We start from the raw sequence: 10578 nt of genomic DNA on the forward strand, positions 1-10578 counted from the left end.
GAGCCGCAGCACTGAACACAAAGCAACAGCAACAATGCAATTCATCGCACATATGACAACTTCATGTTTAAATAAAAATAATACAATAGAAAAAACATAAGACCAGACAAAATCTTATCTGCACTTAGGTGGGCAAAGACTAAGTCACTTCATCAGAAGCATGATTATACATATTTAAGACCACCATCAATTATGTTAATGGCACGAATGAAAAAATATTGAAAGCAATATAAAGACAAATAAAACATTGTACATGAAGCTTAACCATATCTAAATATTAGTGGTACATTCTTCTTATACATATGATTTATACATGGAGGGAATTTCTCGCTAGTTACAGGCAAACAAGTTAGCAGATTTGTATGCATTGAGAAGAGAAGAAAGTGTATGTTGGAGGTGCTCTTTCCCCGTATTGATGCGCCCTGTTGGCACCAACCAGTTTTCAGGCTGTCTGAAAAGGTACCTCTTTTTATTTTTTTGCAAGTTTGCAAGATGCCAAATAAAATTTATATTTTTTATTTCTATTTTAAAACAAACGCCCAGGCAATACTGATACAAATATAAGATTCTGACTACCAGTTTTAAGAAATATGCAGTTGGTGGTTGTTCTATAGCTTGCATTAAAGACATTACGAAGAAACTTTTGCAAAATATAAATTTCCTGTAGAGAAGACATCGTTTCCAGTGTCCCATATTGGCTGGCAATAGTTAATGTGAGAATGAGTTGTAAACAAGCAGTTTAATCGGCTCAGGAAGAATATATGTAATGCAGCCAATTGTGCCAATTATTCTAGCCAATTGCTTGGCAATTTGGTCTACATTAGCTGCCCATGACACAGTTCAAGAAAATACTACCCAGACATTTAAAATGATCAACTATTTCTATTTGTTTGGAGTTAGATCAGTTTGCAAATATTGATTCGGGAGAAAAAAAACAACACTTGCATCATCTGAATAGATTATGAATCTGGTATTTGGGTTAATGTTTACAATGTCATTAAAGGGCCCCTCATCAGGCATCATAGCAAATTTTGGTTATATGCTGGAAGTCGTTACGTGTCCTCTAGGGAGTGTTCTGGCGCAAAAATGTTTCAAATCAGCTCATTAATGGCCGAAATAGAAATATTTCAGTGCCGCGAACCCATGTTTTCAGCAGGCGGGCTCCACTGCCAAGCAAGACGCTCTCTGCACTCGCCCCGTCTAGCAATCACAAGCGAAATTCCTTCCCTGCGCTCTCCCATACCGGTCCTCGAGGATCGCGCGACGCATACGTCACAGGCCTCGCCTTCATATTTTTTTGGCGCTACGCACTTCCGCCGATGGCGTTCCGCGCAAGCTGTTGTCTCGTTCGCGCAGCGCAAGATTTTGCGCGCTGTGCACAAGGAAACATGACTAGCGGTATAATTCAGTGCTACACGAATACCGAGGCAGAACAAGCGGACCGCAGAGCATGATCACGAACTGAAACACGGTAGAAAATGGCATAGTTTCGGTACCTGCGCACGTCATCGCACGACCGTTGGAACAAGCAGACGAAGCGGAAATGCATCTCTCTTGCTTCAGTGCGAAGTAAAACAAAAAACACGCAGACATTGCATTTGTGCGCATTATTATTTCTCTAAACTTCAATTCGTCAATTCAAGCACCAGATTGCACAGATAACCAATGTTATCTTTAATTCTTGAAGTCGCGTGTCACCACGAGCGACGTCACACTGCAGACACCAGTACATAGGCGTAGGCACATGAGTACATCATCCTCTGGCTTGGGAGGACGGTGGCCGCGAGGAGAAGGAAAAATGGCGTTTGGATTAAAATTTCAGATCTTTCCGTGGCGCGTAGCGATGCAATACTTTGCAGACATGATCGTTATCACGCAATGTATGCTCTGCGCTTGTCAGCCCAAAATGGCCACACCTGGTGAGGGGCCACCCTTTAAGGTAAATGTTCAAAAGCAGTCACCCTAATATACCGCCTTGTGGGACACCAGAATAAATGTTTTATTTCTGCGCAAGCATTATATATGTCGACAGTTTGTTTCCTTTTAGACAAGCGAGATTTTATTAGTTTTGCATCCAGCCCTCGGATTCTGTAGTACCATAGCATCTCCGGAAGTATCTCATGCTTAACAAGATCAAACACTTTTGAAAAGTCCATGAATATTCCGATCCCAAAAGCTCAGTTTTCGAATAGTGACAGAATATATTTTTGTTCTAAAAGTGCCAGTTCAGCAGATCTGTTTTTCCGGAATCCGAATTGACACGGGGTGAGCAAATTGTATTTATATATAAATTTAGTAAATTTAGAATGCAAAATTTTTCTCTAATGCTTTGGGGGAAGACACCAAAAACAGGTGTATAATTGCCTAAATCAGTGCCATCTCCCTTTTTAAATGTAATGGTTACTTTTACAATGTGAATTTCTTTCTGGAAATAGAAGAAAGGTTCAATATATCCGTGATTGTTGGTGCTAATATCTGCAACACATTTTACAGGCTTTATCTGAATGTTGTCAATGTCTTGACATCTATTTTTTAGGCTGAGTATAATTGTTAGTATTCCATTCATCGTCACCGGATCTAGAAATATTGTATTATTATGAGAACTTGTGTTCTCATACTCTTCCGACGACAATCCATCCATTTTTATTCTTGTCAAAGAATCACCGAAAGCATTTGCCAGCTCAGTTCATGTTAGCTCTTTGCCATCAATATCTAAATTGCGCACGACTTTGTGACTAGTTATGATGCAGCAATGAGTTTACACAGGTCCACATCACACCATGGTGGCCCTCCTCCATGTCTAGATATATGGAGCAGTATTCCATTAGAGCTGATCGCAGTTTTTTTGTTAAACTAGTTTGAAACTGTTTAAACAAATGCAGATTGCCAGCCGCACATGTCATTAGAAACCTTCTGTACAGCTTTTCACACTTAATTTCATTCCGCAATTCAGGTGCGACTTTTTCAGCGACCTTAGTGTCGCCAATTTCACCTACTTCAGGGAACTTGTCCGCAAAAACTCAAAGTACCTCTCTTGCCTATTTACAACATGTGAAGACTCCCAGTGGTAGTTGCCGGGACTCACAACTGGAACATTTTCGTGAACACTATATTTCGTAAAACTCTATGTAACATCCAGAAAATCTTAAAATGAGCTTGAATTCAAACTTTACGGAAACTTCTGGTAGTTGGCAGGTATGTAATACCCGGCAAACAGTGCAAATTGTACCTTCTTGCACTGTTCTTTCTTTTTTTGCAAGTCGATTAAGTCAACCCAACAAATCACAGATTTGTTACTGGCCAAATGACACTCGAGAGCAGCCTGGCTTCCAATGAAACAGGAGTGAAACAGGAGTCAGCAGCGCACGGCTTCAGATAGAAGCAGATGGGCTTCCTGCCAGACATCACTGCGATCCATTCTCCAATTCCGAGCGGCATGTCTCGGATGTCCTCTCACACGGGATGAATGGAAAACCATTGCGAGACTGTCGAGACAACCGGCAGAGAATGTGCCATATGCATGCATGAATGGGGCAGAAACAATGTTTCCCTGAGCACGTCTCGCTATGAAGGGAGGGAGCATCCATTGTTGCAACGGGAGAAACATCTCTGCATTACGAACCCGTGTAGGAAGTGCTCTGTTCTCTGCATTCCGCCCCGGAATTGCTCGCTGCATTTTCAGCACGAAGCGCTACTTCTCGTGTGAATGGTCTCTCGGAAAGACAAACTTGTGAAAACAACCTGGAGTGCACTAACACTCAAAGGTGTAACAGAATTTACTACCCTGCTATTCAATTCTGCTTCTAAACTGAAAGCAGAATTGGTTGACTGAAGTCAAGCCTAATCACTGGTTCAAGGTATATCTTCCATACTAAACGTGTTTTCACACAATCTAGTCTGGCACCAAGATAATACAGACAAGTGGACAGCAAACAGAATGTCATTATTTTCTTCCTGAATTGCAAAGCAGTCAAACGGAAATATAAAGCTGTGATCAAGTTAGCTCAATTATATGAATGAAGCATCTGGTCAGTGTACCTACACACTACACTAACGAATATGGTTTCACACAGCTGTCAAGACAGTTTTTTCACTATTTTTCGTCCCAAAGACCCGTGTCCCCCCTTAAGCTGGGAAATGACCACTCACCCACCCATGAAGAGAAATGAAACAACTGACATTAGTCTATCCAGCACTATGAATTCGAAGATGTAAGTTGAATCTGTACATTAATCGCTGTTCAACACACTTGCCTATCAGCGTGCAGCGTCGAAGACAGTGCTTCAAATATTTCTAGTAGTCAAATGAAATTTTATTTTCCAGCAGAAACACTGAATGGTTGTTTTGGGCTAAGAGCACTATGCAAGTAGCATGGAACTACTCACAACAGGCAATTCATCTAAACACTAAAACCGTGTACATGCACTCGAACAAAACACATTGTAATACGTCACATTGGATAAAATAAAGTTTTATTCCATGGATGGCCAATGCTAATTCTGAAAACACCTTTGCGACCTAAAATGTTTGAAAGCTGCCCCTCGCTTATGAAGACAGTCACACTTTGTCTGCCAACAAAATTCTTGGCATATTTTTTTCGTGCACTGGCCCATCGTTCCTGCCAGAACTTCCAAATACGTAATGAGTCTCTTGGATGTTAACTGCAATGTCGTCTAGTATTGAGTCGTGCCAACTGATCACGTTGCAAGCATTGGCTAAAATAATGAGCATATAATGTGCTCACTGATTTACCATTAATACCACATGACAATCTTGCCTAGCAGTGCACTGCCCAGGTGCACTCTCTCACTGTCACTAAATTTGTCCGCCCGACTAAAGTATAATATTGCTTGCTATTTGTATGCTGCAACGTGTTGTATTCTCCAATATTACAAGAGACTCAGGCCTCGGTAAGTCAAGTGCTAAGACCTCTTTGGCGATGGGGAAACTGGCTTGTTTCCAGAAAATATAAGTGTTCGTCTGAATGCAAGATTACGGCTTGAATCTTTAGCTGTTTCCTTACATATGCATGTAATACTTTGCAAAGAGAAGTGTCCCCCATGATCTGAGGGGCCTTTATTCTATCCAGATCAGCCTCAATGGCAATTGAAAGTGCCACGGGCGACATGAGTATAACAACATTTAAATAGCACTTCGGCAGACTATGCGTTCACTAGGACATGGCCTCCAAGTTAAAAAAGCACTTTGCAGGCCCTACCAGATCTCCCAAGTTATGCCAAAAGAAAAGTAAAAAGAATATGCTAGTTCTTGGCGTTTCAGGTTCCTCTCGATTTCCAGTAATCAATAATGGCAATGTGCCTTTGAAGTTCTGGTATTAAAACATCTTTCAGCGAGGTTTCTGCGACAAATCCACACATACGCGCTATCAGGAACAAAGTTTTTTTTTTCTTTTACGGCGAGGGACTGGAAGTTGGTTGCAGCCGCTTGTTAAGGAATAGCCACTGTGACTGCCTATGAAAATTTCCACATACCACAAGGCACCCGCCGACACATCCATCAAGCGCGAAAGAGCCTTTCCCCACTGCTGACAGCAGAGTGGAAGGTCATTAAAAAATGCCAGCACAAAGGTACGCGAGGCCTACACGAGACAGCAGAGTGGAAGGTCATTAAAAAATGCCAGCACAAGGGTACACGAGGCCTACACAGCTGGAGGCATTCAGACTCCCTTCACTTTGCCGGCGTCGACAAGCTCGCCCACCACTGGCACTGAAAGAAGAAAGGTCACCCCCAGTCGTGCGTGCAATGCAGGCCGTGAACTTGCTTAGGCCATTGACACACCAATAGTGGCTGCATTATCACGAATAATTACCTACACCTGGAGCTGCTATTCCCTCGAGGGAGACATTTTTGACAGCTTTCTAAGCAAGGAAATTGCTATTTGTTAAAGCAGAACTGATAAGACCAAGAAAAAAAAAATAAGGGAGTGAAGAGTCCAATTCAACAGCAGAGCCAAGTGTTGAAAGCTTGCACTCTTGTAACGACAGAAGTGGGTACCAATAAATTTCAACACGTCTGAAACGTACTACCGTTTGTGGAACAGCGGGCTACCGGAGAAGTGTACAGCCGCGACAACGCTGGTAAGGGCATCTCACGACGGGGTTTAACCAGAGAGCACACAAAGCTAACACTGCAGTGGCCTACCACATTTTACTGAACTGCTGGCGTGAACGCTTTCGTAGTGACAATCAATATGCAGTGCCTTTATTGTTTCCCTTCGATGAGAATGCTCATGCAACAGAAGGCCTCAAACGCAATACAGTTGGACGAGTCATCAAAAAACTCCGCTGTCAGCTTTGCTACTGGTTATGGAATTGATTGTAAAGAACGCCTGAGGAATATGGAAGAAAGTAAATGGGCTGGGAGAGAGTTGAGGTATCTGTACAGGAAAAACATTGATTCACAGTGTAGGAAAAGAACTACGAAGCCTATCAGCAAGTACGCAGCCTGTAGGGTGAGCAACCCAGCAACAAAGAACATCAAGCGGAAAGTCACAGAAGCTGAAGTAATCTCATGGGTGGCAGCAATGGAAAAGAAACCTGCCATGGGCAACTACTTAAGAGGAAGAAATGAAATCAGGAAAGAAACAATTTATAACTCAAAGGGATGCTCATTACTTTTCGAAGCGAGATCAGGATGCCTTAGAACATGCACCTATAAAGCGAGATATAAGAAGGAAGAAGAAGCATGTGCTTGCTGCGGTAAAGCTAGGGAAAGGAACATGTTTTATTAGAATGTGAAGACATCTGCCCAGCGGTCGATTCAGGCACCACTGGCCTCCTTGAAGCCCTTGGGTTCAGTGAGGAGCGGGAAAGAAAACATGTCCGCATTACAGATTAGTAAGAGGTGATTGGAAGATTGGTGGAAGAAATGTAGGGAAACAAAAAAATGGAGACGTACAAACACAAAGTTCACAATAGGGAGCCAAAAAATTTGGTTATGGAAATTCGAGTTTTTTTTCTTTCTTTTTTTAACGTAGGTAGGACATTAGGCAGCATAATAGCTAGAGCTTGGTGGCGCAACCCACCGCCCCATTCCAAAGGGGACACTCATAACATCCATCTATACATCCTGGTGCCCAAAGCATTAGTAATTTGTAAACAGCAAGAGGTTTATGGACAAGGTAAAGACCTAAGCTGTTTGCACCATTGTGCTCGCTGCTGCCTAAAGAGCTCGCAAACTTGTCGAGCTAAATGGCATTGACAGCACAGGAACGTTCAACCGAACAATAAAAGAGAACCAACAGGGCTGTCCACGTGTTGCTATAAAAAAAGAAAAAAACTGTGCGCTACAGTGTTTCACATGATGACGCCTTCCCCATCCTACGTCAGCAAAGACAATGGTTTCGAAAAAAGAAAGAAAGGAAGAAAGCTGTGACAACACTGGAGGTGTGCGGCTGCCGATGCAATGGCTGAAAAAAATGCGGAGAGGTGCCTGCTGGTGATAAGATAACGTAGGCCCGGCCCAAATATGTGAACAATAGTTACCAAGCCCCCATACTAAGCTCCTCTAATCTCTTACCAACAACACAAAAACGAGAAACACGACATAGAAAGCGAAGAAAACAAGAACTAAAATCTAGGCAACTGTCAAGCGACTGCGAGGGAGACATCTCAATGTGAACCAGACATGACAGGTGGCGGCTTAAATATCCTGCACGGCTTAGTTTAGATTGACGAGGTTAGATTAAACGTAGCACCACGAGACACGCAGCAGTCGAGGCCGCTGGTTTTATTTTTGACAGGCCTGGGATTTTTTTTTTTTTTTTTCGCAGGCAGCGAAATCACGTCAAACGGCGGGCACCGGTGCATTACGCGGGCCGCCGCCGGGAATCGGACCCGCGACTTCGTCCTGATGATTATGAGCGAATTCGACTTTGAAATGGCCTGGTGGAACGTGCCACCCCGCTCCTGCGTACCCGTAGGTTCGTATACAACACGCATGCAATTATATAAGTTGGCTTCCATTTCACGCTGTCGCGCATCCTGCGGCCGGGCACCAACGTTCACTTGACGTCACTCTTCTCTTTTCTCTACTTACGAGACACCAACACATTAAATGTCTCTCGCTTACAACCACGCGCTCTCGCAACTCAATATCTAGGGCCCCACACGTCAACACCGCAGCCACCTAGATTGATACAGGGGCGCGTTGACAGCCCGTATCGATGGCAACGTGTAAAAGCGATCGTTCGTCTGGTCGGCTCCACAACCAACGCGGAAGTTCCCATAACGTTTCCGAAGACGCGAGTAGCAATCTCTGTTATACGGATGTCACACGGTGCTTTTTTGATCGGATCGAATTTTTCGGTCGCGATTGGCTTCTTTGCTCAAGCTGCGGAAGGGAGCCAATCGCGGTCGAGAATTACGATCCGGATCGGGGTCAGTCGCGATCGAAAGTGGCCGTGTGACACCGGTATTACACGAAGGCGAGCTGGAACGAAAAGCCTACACTACTTCTGCACGGGCGGCGCGGTGAAAAACAACACGCGCGGGCCACTCCGTCACACGGTCGACGAGCGACGCCAGCAAAAGTCGAGACGAAAACAGCTCGGCCCCCGATAAATGTGCCGACGCAGCCGATGAAGGACTGATTAAAATGCGCGAGCGACAAGGCCTCCCCTTCCGCCGCCACCAACCAATGCTGCGACAAAAACTAACCCGATCCGTAGGACAGTTTTGCAGACAAAAAGGGGGAAAAAGAAACTAATAAACTGCCGCCCTGAAACCAGAAAAATAAAACAGCACCACACGAATAACAACCATCGGGCCACGTCGGGAGTGCCCCGTTTCCAAACAAGCCTCCCTCTCGATTTTTTCTTTTTTTTTGTCCTTTCACTCGCATGCACAACGCTTGGAATCGACGCAGATCCTCCGAGAAATATCTCCGCGGTGGGAAAGTCAATGTATTTTTTATTTCAAGCTTGCGAGTTCGCATACCGCTGACGCAAGTTACGTTTTTCGGACGGTGCTGTTTACCTTTAACAGCGCAGGCCGAAATCGACCCGACACGACCGTCGCGCACCATCTCCGAATGCGCCCGACTGCGAGCTTGCGCTCCCGTCCGTCACATGTTAGGCCTACGACCTCCGTGCAGAGGCGCGAAGCCCTGCGAATATACGTGCGCGCTGCGACGAGAGGACACCGAACTGCACGGCGGCAGCTCCCGGTTTCGACATACCCGACACTCGCGGTTTTCGCCCTCGCACACCACGGGTTCAGAACCCGCCCGCCGCCGCCGCGACTTTGGTCGCGCGAGCTAACTGCACGCGCGGTGCTCAAAAAAGGAGACGCGAAAACTCTGACACCGCGACGGACTCGGACGGAGAATTTCTCCCACCGCCTGCGTCGCGCTGACGGGCGCTTTCGCGTCACCGAGATGTGATGACCGAACATGCTCTGTCGTACGCGAGCGACAGCAGACGTCTAGGCCTAACGTATGTTGGGTACACACATACGCAAGGCTCTCGCGTATGTCATTCAAGACCATAAGGAAAAAAAAGATCCTCGCGCCGTGAAAAGAGCTCAGCTGTGCAGCGATCGCTTTCGCCACACATCTGCCAAGCTGGCATATCTCCTCCAGATCCTTCTTGAGCCTGGCGAAACGCTCTCAGCTGTTAAAACCTCCAAACGTGGCAGTCGGCAGCTGCCTGCCGTTTAAAGGGGAGAGAGAGACAAAACCATAAGGAAAGAAGCGCTCACTCACCGATCCACCAAAATAAAGACGTCATATAAAACTGTTGACCAGTGCTGTTGCGTGCTGAGAAACACGGTCGGCGTTCAATCTCCGGAGAAATGGTGGCGACTGAGGTGGACCTCTTCCACCGACGTCTTGTCGAGGCGGCACCAGAAAAAAAAGAAAAGGGAGGGAAGAGAGAGATGAGAGGAAGCGGCCCCACGTTAGAGAACAGTTGACGAGAAAGGTCGAGAAGGCTAAAACGTCAAGTAATAAATCACGGCCTCCCATTCTTCCGTTTTAGAGGCACGATACGACACACACACACGCTGCAGTTACCTAGTAGCCTCGCGGCGATGGACCCACTTAAAAACGGCACCGCGCAAGGCTTGGCGTGCTTGAAGGCAACGAAACCGACACAACGTCCACGCAACGGCGAGCAAGTAACGATACACGAGAGAAGCGGAGGCTACCAATGCAGCCAAAACGCCGCGAAAGACGGCCACTTACCCGAATACTGCAAGTCTGCGGCGCAGCAGCGAGCGACCAACGACGCATCTGCAATGGAGCTCGGCCTCACCACGGTTCCCGGATGTCTCTCGTTTCGCCGACAAAAAGAAAGACAAGCGCGCACACGGCACAAAAAGAAAATTATTTTCTTCTTCACAAGTTATCTCAGCGCTGGTAAATTAATAATCCTGTCGCCTTAATTATATTATTTTAAACATTTTAGTAGCAATAAGAAATATCGAGCGATGGTCTACTCGCAGAGTATTTTTTCATATCTTGGCAATCCATAAACCAGCAAAAGAAATGTCAGTATATTTCAATATTACAGTGCTCGGCAATAACGAAAATTTTTGTAGAATTATTTCCTAACTAATA

At 45.2% G+C, this 10578-nt stretch overlaps 1 protein-coding gene across 3 annotated transcripts in view; it reads right to left on the reverse strand.

The window, feature by feature from the left end:
• Window positions 1-10342, reverse strand: part of eIF5 (eukaryotic translation initiation factor 5) — a 38619-nt gene extending 28277 nt beyond the window's left edge. For 2 of the 3 annotated variants that reach the window (XM_075698523.1, XM_075698521.1), the window contains exons 1-2: window positions 10204-10342; window positions 9724-9848 (exon numbers count right to left, since the gene is read on the reverse strand). The gene's annotated coding sequence lies outside the window, so the exon portion shown is untranslated. The other variant, XM_075698522.1, reaches the window with a different exon arrangement.
• Between the last annotated feature and the right edge of the window lie 236 nt (window positions 10343-10578).

This window comes from Dermacentor variabilis, chromosome 7, assembly GCF_050947875.1.
Source record: "Dermacentor variabilis isolate Ectoservices chromosome 7, ASM5094787v1, whole genome shotgun sequence".
Taxonomy (NCBI): domain Eukaryota; kingdom Metazoa; phylum Arthropoda; class Arachnida; order Ixodida; family Ixodidae; genus Dermacentor; species Dermacentor variabilis.